General features: G+C 42.9%; 1 protein-coding gene and 1 long non-coding RNA gene across 4 annotated transcripts in view; one reads left to right on the plus strand and one right to left on the minus strand.

Annotated features, from left to right (window-relative positions):
• The window catches only part of LOC116801379, a 31080-nt gene extending 19722 nt beyond the window's left edge, over positions 1-11358 (plus strand). The window contains exons 2-3 of the long non-coding RNA XR_004361968.1: positions 11152-11237; positions 11286-11358. This is a non-coding gene — a long non-coding RNA (uncharacterized LOC116801379). The remainder of the gene's footprint in view (positions 1-11151; positions 11238-11285) is intronic.
• LOC6617055 overlaps positions 1-17425 on the minus strand; it is a 56412-nt gene that overhangs the window by 21421 nt on the left and 17566 nt on the right. The gene's annotated exons all lie outside the window — the stretch shown is intronic.

A 17425-nucleotide genomic window follows, 5' to 3' on the forward strand; every position in this document is an offset into this window, starting at 1 on the left:
ACAAAACTACACACTGGCGAGCGGAAGGACGGAGGTCAAAGTTTAAATGCTGTTAAACACATTCATTTATCAAATTTGGTTTTATTAATTCGCCTCTTAAGTGGGTGGTGTCCCTGTTCGAGTGCTGCGATTATTTGGGCAGCGCTCTGGCCACGTATCTGTATCTGTGGGCAAATGCTGATGCCGGTGCGGATTCGACGAAGAATGAGCCCCAATGGCAAGCATCAGCATTCGGCGTCAGTGGTCTTAAGAGATTATAAACGATTCCTGGAAAAATGACAGAGTGATTATTCCATGTTGCCATGGTAGCTAAGCTAGGGACCAAAGCTCTGCTGAGCCAACTGAAATGCTGGAATGCGAAACGAACGGCAAATGATTCATTAGCAGAAAATATATTTGTCTTCCCAATTTCAATGGGATTAGGCTGATAGGAAGATCTAATATTCCGCAGCTCCACACACAGTTGTTTGGTCATTGCTATTGAAATATTTGATTTAAAATATTTCAATTATTATACTAAATATTTGCTTGGCTAATCATAACCGCCGGCTAGCAGGCACACACACACATACGATTTCGTAAGAATTCTAACTTAATTATGGCCAAAATTGTTTGTTCATCATTTGTCTAGCTGAAGGCAGTAAACAAATCGCTTTTGCGTAAGTACGTATGTATGAGACTCCTTCAAGTTCAACGAACGCAGTGCGTGTGCGAGGACTTGCAGGCAATCCCTAGATGTGAATGGGGTATGCAATGCACTTGAAGAAATCCAGTAAATATAAATATAGTAAAGTAAAACGAGTAAAATGACAAGAAACCAGACCAGAAGCGATATATTAACAAGCAATATTAATAAATTTGTTAATGGTTTAAAAATCAACAACTACAGCTAACATAAACATAACGAACCAATTAATATTAATAAGTGGCGCATTTTAAGGCAAATCTTCGAGTTAAAAAAAAAAGCCAACATGTTTGTTTGTCAAACAAATACATTTTTTATTAGTGTGCCAGTGAGTGCGTCAGTTTGGCTGGAGAGTGCTTTAAATTTAGACAAACATCAAACATACACAGGCACGTTCAGACACAGGCAAACAAGCCTTTACAGTTGTTAGATGGTGTTTGTGTTTGCCTAAGTGGCATAGGCACCACTCGCCACGCACACATATACACAACACGCATATGGAAGCGAGCACAACGCGGCGTATGCGTAATGTGCAATTTGTTCTACAGCTGTTGGCAAATTGCAGCTAGCACACACTAAAAACCAATTTTATGACAGCCAACATATTGCCTGGTTTTACTCGGAAATTCGATAGTCAACCAAACAAACAAGTGCAGCAGGGGCAAAAAAAGAAGAATTGGCGGAAAATCAAACAAACTTTTTCGCATTTAATAGCATTCATTAACCGCTTGCCCAAATAGACCTGATAATTGGAGTTGCAGCGCCAGCACACAAAAGAAAAAGAGGCAAAAAGCCTCGTGCATAAACAAATTAAAATTAAATATTACCGGACAGCAGGCCGCCAACAAAATTGCATCCAGGTGCCTCATGCACCGTGCATGTTTCACATTATTGCTGCCCAGCGCCCAACAACGAATAATGCAATAATACAAATAATTCTATAATAATAATAATGAAAGGGTTCCGCATCCACCTGGCCATGATGTGGAGGATGTCGAGAATCTGGCCCCTTTGGTTCCAGCAGCTTAATGTACACACATAATTGAACACGCGCCAACATCAGAAGCGGACCAACTCAATTCCTCCGTCCACATCATGCCACACGCTCCCCCACAGATACAGATTATTAAATTGCCATGTAAAAAAGCAAAAATCAATAAAATTGACTCTATATCTAGTGATGAGTACTGAAATGAAACCCCGCAGCTGTGAGTGGATAAGGAGCAATTAAAAATTCTTTAATTCGATTTGCTATCAAGTTACATGAAGAGAAATGTTTGAACTTTGCAATCGAAATTAAACAAAATGAAAGTGGCTTACATGGTTTAAATGTAATCAATTACAATTTTTTCATATTTTTTGTAATTTTCATTTTTCAATTTTGTAAATTCAAATATATTTTAATGGTTCCACATAACCAAAATTTGTGCAATTTATTTCAAAAGAATGCGATATGAAATCCATACAACTCCTGTTGCCAATCCCCTGGGCAGGAAATATTTGGAAAATTCCAAATCGCATCCCTATCTGAGATAAGACCAAGCCAGGTCCCCGATCCGACAACCAAGACTCCCAGTCGCCTGTGGATATGCTTGCAGCGGAAATGGCGTGCAAAGTGAATCGGATGCGGAACGTTTAGGGAAATGTTTAGGTTCAAATGCAAGCACATTCCATTCGTATTGCATTCCCATTCCCATACCCGTTAGCAGGTCCTATCCCTGCCCGTACGTATATATGGTATCTATCCACCTATCTCTGGCATATGGGAGAAGCCTTCACACATGCCGGAGTCCAGTCCGGAGCCCCGTTTTCCGGGCCCGGGTTTGCGTATGGGTTTGGGCTCCTCCGTGTGTGCGTGGCAGTTGAATAACCTCTGATGTCGGCCGTGCCATCGTCTGTATCTTTCCGTCTCTCCCTCTAGGATCCACACACACACACACACCGACACACTCACACGCACAAACACACCTACAAAGCTCACGCACTCACACTATCAGATTATTATGACGCTCAGTCAGCCATTACGGTTTGCTCGGGCTACTTCATTACGCTGCGTGTTTGCACTCACATCTACTCATACGTAGTACGTACACTCACGGCTGCGGGGGCGTTCCCAGTAAGTCAGTTAATATAGCAGCTAGTTCTGGCAGCCAGTTTGGCCAACGGAGAGAAGCAGAAAAAAACAACGACGCCGGAGTGGCAACAACATCAACATATCCACAGCCCGACAAATAGAACCCGACCAACATAAGCGCCATTCAAGCTTTTTAGTTCACTTCAGTGAAGCAGCAACAGCAATGAGGACGACAAGAACATCAACAGCAGAAATTGGGTAGCTCTTGGGTGGATGGATGCGAATGGGGATGGGGGTAGCAATATGGAGGACTAAGGGGTGCTTTATGGGGTGTGGGGCCTTCACCGGAGGACGGAGGAAAAGGAGTAAAATTAACACGTGGTTAGAGGTTTACGCTCTCTGCCCGATTTGACGCTGAGCTGGCTCGGCTTTTGTATATATCTCATTATAGCCTTAAATGTGGGACTCTGTCCAAGTACACAACAAGAAATTCAGATTTATCCTTTAAAAAGCAAAGGAACATACAATCAGGTTTCTTCATCAATACAAACCAATCTAGAATCTTCATAAAAATCCGTTCTTTCCTTAACTGACTTAATTGATGATAGCCAAAGTCTTAAAAAGCAAATGTTTTTCTTAGTGTATATGTGTGTGGCTTTGAGTGGAGATACATGTATGTCCCTGTGTGCGGTATTTACGCATTTTCCCTGTCGCCCTTGTTTGCCCACCCCCTTTTTTCCTGACTTGTGTCACACCGTTGAGGCTAATGAAAAGCGGAAATGAAACTTTTGTATTAAACAAGCTCTCCTGCTCCTACTTTCTTTTTTTGTGGGTGTGTGTGTGTCTGTCGGTGTGTAGGCGTGCTTGTTGTTTGTTTGCATGTCTGTCCCTCGTGCACCACCAAGCCTTTCAACTGCCTCCACGCACTGTTTATATTATAAAACATCGCAGATTGCGTATACGCAGCGTGCGCCACCAAATTGCCTCAGTTCAGACGCCCCGCCAGCTTGGCCTGTTTTCCGCTCTTCTTTCATTTTTGCTTTCCGCTTTCAAGCCGCCTGTCTCATAATGCGCTCGGATTAAATGAAGTCCTATTAAAATAAAGTAATTTCTTTCGCGGCTTGCAAATACAAGGCCCACCTACGCAGTCCTTTCTTCTCGCAAAATGAGAATTTTACTCGTTAAAGTACAACAAAACTAAAACGGAAAACAAAGGCGATTGCATTGCCTGTTAAATGTGTAAAATACGCTTAGTCTTTTGGTTACAAAAAAAAAGAACAAAAAATAAACTAGGGTTTTCCGGCCATGAGTAAACTGCGTGTTAATGGGCAGGGAGATAGAATGGCCAACTAAGAGAATGGCTCGCTGGGACTCCGTGCTTCCAACAAAAGGAAAAACACGAAATATGAAAGAGAGCAAGGAAAGCGAAATGGAAAATTTTATGCAAATAACATTTCATTTAGTTGGCGGGGTATTTGCTTAAAAATGTGCAGAGCGAGCAAATGTTATACGAAAAACTAAATAAAAATTAATTGAATTAAGCGATGCCAGCAAAAACAGGAAACTTTTGTTCCACGCAGACAGAGGAAAAAAAGCTGGAATCCTGCGGAGAGTTTTCATATTTTGTTTGCTTCCCCTTTTGTTTAATGAAATCCCAGCATAAACTGCACGGATTGTAAAGTTTTATAAGATTTAAAAGTTGTAAATGTAAATTTGAATCGGATCATGGCAGTGCGATATGCACTTCAAGTCTGTTGTTCTGCACAGAAAAACTCTTTGAACAATGGGTTAATGTGGAGTGCTGCTTTTTCAGCAAGCAGAGATTTAAATGCAAATAAGTTCAAGTTCTCTTCAGAAAAACTTTACTTGTTGCCTTTGTAATTTTCGTCTAGGCAAACTTTTGCAAACCATGTAAAAATTCTTTGGCACAACACAACATTTTAATAATTATTTGGTGCCTCCATCCTTAATTCAATTTCTGACTAATTTAAGCAACTTTAACTCGATTCGAAGACAACAAAACGAAAAAAAAGAACCTAAAATAGAAGCAGCAGCAAAAGTTAGCTGAATTTAAAACTTTTTGCACCGCAAACTTCATAAAATAAAACAAATTATGGCAACGTCATTGCTATCTCAACAGCTTGTTACAAACACCCGCCTCGGGAATCCCCGCCGACTGGATTTGCTCCTGGGTCGCCAACGACGCCATCTTGACACAGCCAACAACAATGAGGCCCAGGCCCTGAGACACGATATGGGTACACCACATATGCAAAAGTCGTCTGCATATATGGTTAGACGCACTGCCAGACAAATGCGCGTCAAGTTGACTGCATGTCTCGAGGCAAGTCATTCACATTCGTCATCGCTGCGCCAGACTCCATCAGCGCCAGTCCGCCCCGCCAGTTGCCAGTGCTCAGTGCTCAGTTGCCAAGGTGCTAACCAACGGCAGCCCCACCAGCAAAGGCAGCAGCAACACCCACACAGGACATCCAAGCCACACACACACATACACAGACACACATCTGATGTGTGTGCTCTCTCAACTGGAGTCGTTCACCGGCACAGTTTGCGGACTCAGCCAACGCGTTCGGTAGCAGCTGGGACACTGAAAAAAATTCTCGAAAAATATGCGAAAATCGTAGAACTTGTATGAAGAAAATGTAGTGCAGTACACTCATTTTGAATACACCTTACTAAGCTTAAGACCAACAAAAGTAATTTCTATTCTTTTCTTTAAACTCTCTTATGATTGTGAGTAGCTTTCTTCTCAGTACATATTCATCATCAGTCGCAGTTGCAGTTTCAGTTATTAATCTAACGCAATGCACACACTGCTGTAAGGTCCGCCCACGTCCCATTGCCAGCAGAAATCAGCGACTATGGTTATGAGCGTGACTCTATGTTAGACGCTCCATTAGTAACGCGCGTATTTTGGTAGCTGCGACTCATGTTCGGCAAATGAGTGTTTGGCCAAATGGGTCTATGGCCAATAAATCGAGGTGCCCCAAGAAAAACTAACTATGGGCGTGCTTAAATTGCCGTTTAAGCATTTTTTATGAGCATCATTTATCAAAGTTAGGTTTAATAATTTTGCAGAGTATAGGAGACAAGGCTATGTGGGTCGCTTTGGTGACACTAAAAATAAGAAAAAAGAACATAAAGTATTGCAATTTAATTTGCATAAATTGAGCAGGCAAACAGCCACCCACAATTCACAACCCACACACACACGCACACACAAAAATGCCAGAAAAATACCAGTAGAGCTTAAATAATTTCCAAGCTTCTAACACTGCAGGCAGCAGCAGCAACAACAACAGCAGCAAAAAGGCAAGGACAAGGACGACGACGACAACAAAAAGGGTTTTCGGGCAATTTTGTGCCTTTGCTCATTTTGCCGGCATTAAATTTTTGCATAGCGTAGAAAGCAAATAATTTGAAGCATTATGCTAAAATATGCGTTCACTCCCATCCGAACAGGAACATTTTGATGAGACGAGGATGGGGTGAAAGGGAGTTGGCTGGAGGTCTTAGAATGGGTAGCCAGAGAACATTTTGCAAGAATTTCCTGCCTCATCCCGAAAGTTTTTTCTCTGAACAATTTCATTATTAAAAATCTTGTTGGTTATGTCGAGTGCAGAGCACTGATAAGCAGCAAAAAAGGATGCTCACAGGCTCCATCCAACTGAAACTCCCGGACAGGGAGTAAATTAGAAATTGTGCCCTACAAACGACTGGCAGCCAGAGAAGAAAACCCATTTAAATCAAACACATCACAGATGGAATATTATCATATTTATGATTATTACATGGCCTCAGCTTAGAGCTTCCTTTAAGCCCAAACAATTCCAACTCATCTGCATAATTTCTAAGCTGCTTAAAAACTCCGATTTGTGGCAGTGCGGCTAAGACAGATGTTGAGCCAAAGGTGCCTCCAAATACGGATTATAAAGTTCGCAGTAAGTACTGCAGCTTGAGAAACTCCGTATCGGCTTAATTTATCGAAACAACAGAGCTCTGAGTATGTGAAATTCCCTCTAGACCATGTCCATCGACCATTGTAAATCAGTGTAAGTACCCGGGCATATAAGTGCGTTTGCATGCATATTAGTTCCTGGCCATATCTGCCCATCCTTGGTCATCATCAGCACAGCATCTCGACAGCATCTTAATTAGGAGTCCGTTTCGGGTAAGTCCGCAATCTGCATAACAAGCATTTGCTTGGCTGGGCTTGGTCTATCTTAGTTTTAGTTTTGATGCTTTGGTCCTAGCAAATACGTATGCTCTAATTGGCCTTCGGCTCCGGGCCATGATCCCTTGCCAGGTGGCATACGGTATGATTGTCAGTTGTGCCACACAGAGAAATAATGGAAGCCAAAGCAATAATTGGGTGAAGTTTCATATTAAAGATACCCCATATTGTTGAAAAACTTAAACTAACTAAAAACTAAACACAAATTTAGTTAATAATAACGATAAGGCATGGAATAGAAATAAATGGAAGTTAAGTCTGACATTTTCTTTTTTCAGTGCTGCAATTACGATAGTTTTGCTTTTTTGATGCCTGGCCCCCATGCACCTGATTCTCAAGTAAATTTACCGTTTGACGATGATTTCTGGCAACTGTGGGGCAGGTGTTTTAACCCCTCGATAACCCCTTGATGAAAACTTTGCCAACGGCAAATAGTACTCATGTGTGCAAAGCCGTTTCAGCTGTTTGTTGTGTGCACTAAAAATTGAATTGAACTGCAAATGCTGCTTGGAATTGGGATTGGGCTGCAATGCAGTCCGGTCCGATTCGGGGTTCAAGGGTTACTTTTTACTTTTTCAACGGAATCCCCTTCGAATTTGTTATGCGGTAGACTCTCCTCGATTTGGGCACACACTCACACAATGACATGCGGCAACAAAAGTTCAATAGCCTCACACACATACACGCACACATGAACACTCCCCGAGTTGTGAGGATATCAAAATGCAAGCGTTAACCGAAACCTATCCTAATATGTTTGAGCTTGATGCGTTTTCATGATGTTACCTGACTCCCGGGTCTCTGGCCTACCCTCACATCCTTATGTCCTCCACATCCTGACAGGCATAATAATGACGTGAACAGACACACACCAGGAAACACCCCGCTCGCTCGCATGCACACAGATACGAATGCCAGCTAAAGTTTATTGCATTGCGACATTTGAGCTTCAACACTCAATGTCTGAGGTCTGCCGCCTCTGCTTCTGCCGCTGCCTCGGCCGGCATCGCTGCCTCGGCTTCTGCCGCTGCTGCGGTGACCCGCCCGCCGCCCCAGGAATCCAGGTCCTGCGGATTCAGAGGGTTGCAAAATTCCCACTGCATTCGCTTGAGATCCGGCGGCGGGCGCTGCGTCAGCGGGCAAATAACAATGGTCCTTATGTATTATATAACAAGCGGAGTGTACATAAGCCATGCACCGAAAGAAAAAAAACTCACTAAGAAGAAGAAAGAAAAGGACATGGGAAAAAGATGCAACTTACATAAAAAATGTATTCGTTAAACAATTTGTATGTTTAAAATATAGTGTATTTCTGTATCATATCACACTACCTCATATCACCCTTTTCCCTCAGTGTACGTATGTACGCACGGGTGTGTGTATTGAGTGTATTGGTGCGTACCTCTGGAATCCTTATGAATCCTTTTGCATACACACACATTTTTTGTGCCTCCTGTTAAACTTAATAAACAAACCCGTCCCAGACAGAGCGAATGTGGCAATCTAAAGCCGAACCATCTGTCATAGATACTGTCGGTTAATATTGATTTTTTTCCTTTTTTTCATGCTTTTTTTTTGTTCCTCACGTTGAGGAGGACGACCACCAGCAGCGATAATGTTGCTGATTGTTGGCAACAATGGATACGTCATTTCGTCCCTCGTCCTTTCTGCATTTGTTTTCCTACCTGACTATTTGCATTCAACTTGTAAATAATACAAAATGCAAATACAAATGCATTGACTGCCAGACGACAAGTCAAGCCAGGCCAAGCGATACGAAATGAAAGCAAACCAAACCAGCCAAGCCAAACCAAAGTCGAGGCAAACCGAACCACTTTTGACGCATTAACGTCACTTTAGTTACAGTTACACTCACACTCACATGCAGAGAGCGCCGAAGGACCCAAGCGGCGTATACGTAATGTGAGGCAGCACTTCCATCCGCAGCTCCATTTCAACGCAAACAATAGCTAATAGTGCAACAAACTTACACCCACAATGCCCACACTCGCACTCACATTGCCATTGTCAATATTTGCCACGAATGCTACTCCACTTTTGCTTCGGTGGCTGCCACAGCGGTAGCGGTAGCGGCAGCGGCAACTTTAGCCAGCTAACTACGGAGCAGCCAACTGGCAGCCAGTCAGCGCGCAACATGTCGAACAACATATTGAACAAATGCATTTCAATAAGCGAACATCAGCGGCGGCAACAAAAACAACAACAACTGCGACCATAGACGTTGCCGTCATCGACAAAAACCGCCAACCACAAACAACAACTGCAGCAATAGCAACGGCCCAGCTTCAGAATCTGGGAGGCGCAGGTACCTACACTGAAAAAATAGATTATCAAAGGTTCATGCTTACATAGGTTCTAGATCAGTTCGCTGAAACTGGTTTATTAAATATGCGTTCTTTCTGAATAAGGCTGAATAAAGCTTAAGCAATCGCGTATGTTAAAGTATGACTACCAACAAAGAGAAGGATTTCATTTAAAATTTCAAACGCTATACTATTTTTTCTCTATGTAAGTAAGCATTTGAGGGTTCCTGAGACGACATCGGAGACAGAGGCCAAAGCCAGGGCTTCCACTTCCACTTGCGTGCGCTCTGCACGCTTCAGCTTCAATTGTTTGCATTAAAATTGCACTTCAGCTTCGACAACTGCAACAACATTGCCGGCAAACAGCAGCATCACGCAGCAGCAGCGGCGGCAGCAACAGCAGCAGCAGCAACAAACGGAAAGAAAAACCACAATAGAAACAAAGCTGTCGCTGGTGGCAGCTGATGGAACCACAAAAACCCGACCGTATCTAAAATAGCATGGCAAAAATCGTTTTTGATAAAATGAAAAGAAGCGAGCGAAATGAGCAGAACGGGCAAAGGCAGCTTCAAAGATTGTGGTTTGCTGTTCCAGCTTTTAAGTAAATATGCAAATAAAAATAGCAGCAAGATGAGAAGTTGGCAGAAGCATCCAATCGAAAGCAAAGCAAAGGCACAGCAAAGCAACAGTCAGAGTGACACGATGGGTAAGCGATACCGGGAGCAGGAGCAAACTATGTGAGCAAGCTATCAAAATGTTGCCAGCGGAGGAAAACGGGAAATTTCACTTAGCCGGATCAGAATGTGGAGCGAGGGGGATGGTTTTGTACGAAGTGGTACGAATCTGTGACAGTCAGGAGCTATCTATGACAAATGTCAATCATATTTTGAAAAGCAATTCAGACAAGCTTTGCATTTTATTTAGCTGTCTGACAAGAAGACGGGAAATGCGATTGAAAAATCCTTAAGCTGCCTTACAAAATCCCATATTTACCATTGTCAAACCGAATTTAAGCATTAAAATTCAGGCACACACACGCATTGTGTATGTTGCGAAAACATTTCGATTATAAGAGCTGCTTGTTGCCGTTGCATCGCTCAAGTGTCATTTATTTTGCTCAACTTTCCACTCTTGCCAACTATTGACATTTGATGTCCTTTCTCCACCAACTTCAACTTCAACTTCGACTTCGACTTCAGCTTCAGCTGCAAGTGCATCTAAAGGCGGAAGGAAGCATCTCGCACAAAAGCCAAGGAAGTCAATGTATATACAATTTTTAAGCGCTTCATAGAGCCTGATACAGGCGAAAAACTTTTGGCCATGGTAACTTCCCTTTTCCGGCGTCAAACTCCCGATGATGCCCGACGTCTGGACCGCATTTTCCGCTCTTGCACCCGCTCCTGCCAGCGTCCTGTCGTTCGTCCTGTCAGTGTCACAAAAACCCAAAACGGAGCGAAACTTTACTAACTGCTTGGAAATTATGAAAAGTTTCGCTTCCAATTTCTTTGAGGATGCAATGGAACTGTGTTAATGTTTTTGCATTCATGTCCGCTGCAATGTAATCCAATCAAACTTCATTATTATAATGCTGTCAACTGAAGCGCACGCAAAATCTCTCAGACGCTGGGTGAATGGAAAATGGGGGGTTTATGGGAGGGAAAATAGAGAGATAGACAGACAATGAAAGCAAATACGTTGGACTAACTTTAAGGAAATATTACGTTACAATTTGCACAGAGAGAAAATCTGACAATCCTACCACTTAAAATTCACCATTTTTCATTTTAATATTTTTAAAAAACCTTACTTTCAGCATTATTATTTTAAAGCAAGCACTTAGCTTGCTCCATTCACTTTAAGGAATAATTTACGCAGTGCAGCCATTTAAGAAGCAATAGAGTGAGTAATGCCATATCTGTCGAGCTTTTTTTCTCAGTATGCAAATAGAATTTCAGTTGCAGTTCTTGAAGTCTGGCTCAGGGGCGGGAAAACTGGTATAAGTGGCCAAGGCTGAAGGCTTCAAGCATAACAGATATCAAGGCAGCAAAGCAACAACAACAATGCCACCAGGCTGAAGAGCCGGCAAGCAAAATGCCATAAAAGACTTTAAACAAAAGCAAAATGAATGACACGCTGAGGATGTTGTGACGATGACGATATGACGATGTCTCGACCATGGCCTACGACAACGTGATTTTTAGTAAGTTTCGCTGTGCCTACGTCTGCACTCATGTATGTAGCTGTGTTTGTTTTCCATATGTACATGTGCCAGTATGTATGTATGTATGTAGCTACAAGTATGTCGGTCGGTGGTCGTGTGTCAATTTAATGTCTGCTGCCCCGACGTCATCGTCGTCCTCATCATCGCCCTAACCATCATCATCATCAAAGTCGACAGTACCCATCTCCGTTGCAACTCCATTATGTTCCATACGAGCGTTTCCATCTTTATCCTCTTTTTTTTCAGCGTTAGCCTTTTCTCTTGGTGATTTACGTCGCTTTCAAGCATGACGTCAAATTGTATATAGCAGCGAAGTTTCGTGAAGGAATACTTAACAAATAACCCGGGAAACGCAACAAAAAAGGAAGTAACGAAAGTATCCGACAGTTGGCTATCCAGTATTTAACTTGTAGCATTAGTTGCTTGCTCAAATAAAAAACATTTAAAAACTGACAATGGAAATTACGGTAATATGCCTTTGGGTCATTTTTAGCTATGGAAAGATAGTACAATCTGTAAGCTTCATGGTGTTATCTTGATGATAATGACCACTATAAAATCAGCTTGGAGTTGAATGAATCTTTCAAGTCAAGTCCCTTCATGGGGTTATCCTTTGGGGTTATCGGCGGACGAATACTACTCCCCGAGTGACGAGCATAAAAAGCTGAGAGCAACTCGGTGCTTGGTCTATGTGCACTGCATGGTAGTGTGCGTGCAAGTGCGTCTGTGTGGGAGTTCTTGTATTGACAGAGTGAGCAACGTTTTACAATAGCCGCCATTACGGAGTGACAGGAGCGGGGGAGCGAGTGGGACAGCAGGAGGGCCAGAGCGAGAGGGCTGACACAGCGTCTTCCACAGAAGCGTTTGCTTTTTGGCAGTTCTTTATTATGGCTTCCGACTACTTGAGTTGAGGGAGCCAGCGGGCCTTTGGGGGGAAACGGTTATTTGATTGCCTTATCGAGTTTTATGGCTTTATTGAGTTGGGCCCCGGGGGGCGTGGTCGGGTGGCCGGATTGGGGGCGCTACTGTAAGCGAAACTAATGTAGTTGCTGCTCCTCAGCTCTTCGACAAAAGCAATCAAAAGGGAATCGAACTTGAAGTATTATGGACTTGAGATGTCTTATTGCCACACAAAAAAAAAAAGCGCAGTCGGTTTTTGAAAAAGTCCAAAAATCGGCTTAGCTTACTATAAATTTCGATTCCGAATTTTGAAATTATTCATTGCAGAGAACATGTGTTCAAGTGGTATGTTGCATGTGTTAGATGAACTGATTTTAATTGTTATTTGAGAAACGTCCTTATTTTTGGTTCTTTAACAATTTTATCATTTATTTTGAGCAGTCATCTTCGTATCACCTCCGTTTGCCACAGAATATTTTTGGTCATTTTTTTGTTGGCTCCTTTGTGTTTTTGGGTTGAATAAGGATTGCCCGGTCATGTCTTTGGGTTTTGGGTTCCTTTTAAAAGGGTTTCGGCGTTGGCTGCCACGCTTAATGAAGCAACCCTTAAAGTTTGGCACGTCTCGGCGCAGCCAGCAAATGAAAATGAAATTTCTACGTAGAACGAGTGCATTGAACTTGGCTGAAAAAAGTTCAGTTTGTTTAGCATCAATTTCTGTGTTTGTTTGTATATCTTTCTTGTTTCGCATTACGCTGAAAACGATGATGAAATTGCGAAAATAAATCGCCGGTCCATTTGTTATAAATATACTATTAAAGGAATAGAGATGCTCGCGTGAGTTGGATGTTAACCAATATTTGGAAAATTGAGTGCTTTTACATTATATAATAGATTACTAAGAACACCAGCTGCATTCTCGTGAGCTATAAGAAACCGCCTTGGCTTTATCTTAATTTGCCCAATCGAGAAGATCCTGGTTAGCTATCTACCCACTAACGATACAATACTTAATTTTAGCTACATTTAACTCAATGATTAAAATCTGATATGATCTGATTTAAATCCAGAAAATCTCCACTCACTCTCCTTCATAAATCCAACAAAAAAGCACGATAGTCACGCTGGCATCTCTGGCTCAAACCTTTTAATGACTCAGGCAGCAGGCGCCGGTCCTAATTTGCATAAGCACAGCTCAAAATTGCCAAAAAGAAAAACATATTTTTTGCGTAATCAGCGTCAATGCGACGACTCCTTCTTCCGGCCTCCGGCCAAAAAAAAAAAAGAAACCAAAGCGAACCGAAACCGAAACGCACCGAACCTGTTTCTAATGGTGGGAACTTTCATTAACCAACTGCATGGCGACGACAAACCGAAAAAAATAATATTGAGAATGAGAAAAATAGCAGGCGAACTGAAACTGGCCGGCAAATGGCGCTGCAAATTTGTTTATGCAAACGAGTCGCGGGGGTTTGGAGAAGTGGAAAGTGGGAACTGGGAACTCAGAACGGAATACTGAAAACTGAAAACTGCGGACCGGACGCCGGCCATTTGACCGAGTTAAAATATGCGCCGCTGACGTTTATGTTAATTTTTTCCACCATACGAAAGTCAGCCGAAAAGTAATAATAATAACAAAAACACAGCGCTGGAAACAAGCGGCAAATAAAAATGTAACCATAAAATTCTGTATAAAAAAAATTAAATATACCATAAAAGTACGGAGAATGCATGTCACGTTGCCGATGGCAGCAGCTGCAGACCCGCCAAAAAGAAAAGGCAACTGAAATTTGAACCTCGTCCAGAGCGCAGCCCCTTTTTTAATTGCAGTTGCAGGAGGAGGAATAGCTTAATATTGTCGAAAATTCATACCGATGAGGTGACCCCACACAGTAGATGTACTCATTCGCCGGCATTTGCTCATTAACATTATCTACCCTCCGGGATCTGCCAAGTTTCCAGTTTGTCTGCCCGGCTGCCGTGTGTCCGTATCCGTATGTGCTGAATTTATTTCATTAAAATCAAATTAACTTGTGATAAATGTTGCGAAATATATCATAAGAGATAGGAGCGAGTGTGCAGCGAACAATGCTGCCTGCCGAATGTGTTCATGCACTGAGAAAAATACTAGCAATCAAATGAGAATCCATAAACGCATATGTAGAAGATATAATAGATTTTTAGTTCTCCCACAACTTTTAAACCACATTTCTAGATAATGAAAACAATATACTCTAAAGTTTAAGAGGTATGCCATTTTCATTGAGATAGATATGCGGTAACTTTTTTCGAGTGCAACAAACAATGAACCTCCTATTTGATATTTATCTACATTTAATTTTACTTTTATCCCCTTCCACACGTTCACATAACGTGCGCCGAAAAGTGAAGTTACGTAGGGGTAGTGGAAAGAAAAGCAGAACGCAGAGGGCAGCTCGGCTTGGCCATCGTTGCCAGAGAAATAAAATGCCATATCTGATTATGTAGAGCACATAAAGCGACGGGGAGGATGTGGGAATGGGGATCGGAAATGGGGAAGTCGAGGCAGCTGGGGCGGAAAAAAGGTGGCCAATGTGGAGCTTGGCACATAGGAGATGCCTGGCATATTAGCGGAGACATAATGGACTAGAGATAAAGTAATGGCCGGTGCACTGGTCAGCAGGAGCATCGTCACCATTACCAGGAGCATCATTTGCCCAGTTGGCTAGATTGCCAGTTGGCCGGGCCAGGCAACTTTGTCAGAGATAACCAACCCGGTTCAGTGGAATTTGAACGCTCTTTTAGGGCAGCCAGAATCGTAGGAGGAGGATGTCAGTGTCTGTCCACAGCATCAATGACTTTGACAAGCCCAGGCAAAGCAGTGTCAAGGATTGCCTGATGAAGTGATGTGGCAACTTCATTGGACACCCAACACTCAAAAAAATCGTAATAATATTACCTATTTGTAGAAGGTCTATGAATCCTGCACAATTAATCCCACTTGAAAACGTGAAAGTTACCTGAAAAGAAAGAAAATGTATAGGATATTAATAATATATATAAACACTAAACAAAGGCTTATATAGTAAATAACGTTGAAAAATAATACATCTATCTTTTACATTTAAATGTTTAAGAGTTGGAAATTTGCTTGCAGTTCAAAATTCAATGAATGATTTGCCAAGTGCACTCGCTTTTGTGAAACCTTTCAAACTTAATTGCCACATTATGTGGCAGTGTTCCAAGTTGATGCGTCCAACTTGGCATATTTCAATTGTTAATCCAGCGATTGTGTGTGCCAGAGCCATCAACACTCCAAACATGTCAAGTGGCGAACGAAACTGGCAAAACTTTCCCGGCCAAGATCCCACAAAGTTTTTGCCCCCGTCGAATGGCTAAAGTTTTCCTGCCCAAAGCCGAAAGCCAGTTTAGTTCAGTTCATCTTCCTGTCACAGCTCGAGCTGCAAAATGTAATTGAAATTATTTATACAGTTCTTTTCTGTTTCAGTTTCAGCTTCAGCAGGAGCACCACCACTACCAGCATCAGCCTCAGCTTCAGATTCTGTTTCAGATTCTGCTTTCACAGCCACAGAACAGCAGAGAAGAGCTGAGCCATCACGCATACGTCCTGCTGCCCCTCATCGGATGAATATTTCACAATCGACTGTGACACCATGCACCGAGTGCAGCCCCTACCAGCCGAGTGGTCCGCTTAAAATGCAATTGGCAAATTACGGGCATGCCGGCAACTTGGCATTCAGCACGCGCTCGCACTTTATCATATCAATTTCAATTTGACTCGAATTAAGGAGGAAACGACGGGGACAGAAACAGAAACCGAAACAGAAATACTGACACCGCAACAGGACTGGACTGTCTGTACAAATAAGCCAAAATAGCTTAAAACGCACAAGTATAATTACAATTTAGGCAACACTTAGCACAGGACACGAAAACGTTATCCAAGGGCCCGAATTCCGTGCCTCCTGCTGTGGCAAGGGTGAACCAAAGGGGGACAAAAAAAATAAAGAAAAACAACAACCCCAGCCAGAATAAATAGGGGAACAGGGAATATGAAAAGGAGCTGGCAGGAGCAGAAGATGCCTGCCAGACCCTTCAAAGGCTCGAAACGACAGGCCCAGAAGACAGGCCGCCAGCGGCGAGAGACGATGGCGTGAAGTGAAACTGCCAGTCGCGACAGCTGAGCCCCAGATCCAGATCCCAGTTCCCGGTTGCCAGTTGCCAGTTGCCAGTTGCCAGTTCCCAGTTGCCAGATCCCCAGACCCAGATCTCAAGCCCGGACTCAGTCCCAGTTCCGTGTGCCACGAGCTTGAATTATGTGCGCCTCGTCTGCCAATGTCCTTATGAGGGTGTGCGTGTGCACTAGCAAAAATACTTGTTATAAATATACCCATAGCATACTTAATAGTAACATTGATTGCTTGATGGATGCACTATACGCATTCTCTCAGTGTGTTCGTGCTGCGCGATGAATGGGTCGAAGGAAGTGGCGTTGAGTACTAGCATAAGGAAGCATAAGCTGAGCCAACCGAGCGGCACCCGAGCCGCAGAGCCAGGCAGTTTATGCAAAAGCAGGGTATAACCAGTCCAGGGGAAGCTGCTTTGGATCTGGCCTGGTAGGTATCGCTCCCTGTTGCCCCTAACTCCTTCCACACTCTCCCCAGCCGCGTCCCTTTGTGCGCTTTTGCTATCATTGTGGAAGGAAACGCTGCTCACGCTAATGATGACGATGATGTACTGCAGGACGTGTTGGTTTTTGCTCTTTGCTCAGCTCAGCTCAGCTCGTTTCTGTTCGGTTCGGTTCAAAACAAATTAAAATCAACCAGGAAGACGGGCCAGGAATTGCAATGCAGTGCTAAGGACAGGATGCCTCCGCCGGCAGACTGCTTTACATGATAATTTTATGTTTTTACGTAATTATGCTAATGGATGGATTTGCCTGGCGCCCGAAACCTTGCGACTTTGTAAA

The sequence above is a fragment of the Drosophila sechellia genome, chromosome 3R (assembly GCF_004382195.2).
Source record: "Drosophila sechellia strain sech25 chromosome 3R, ASM438219v1, whole genome shotgun sequence".
Lineage (NCBI taxonomy): Eukaryota > Metazoa > Arthropoda > Insecta > Diptera > Drosophilidae > Drosophila > Drosophila sechellia.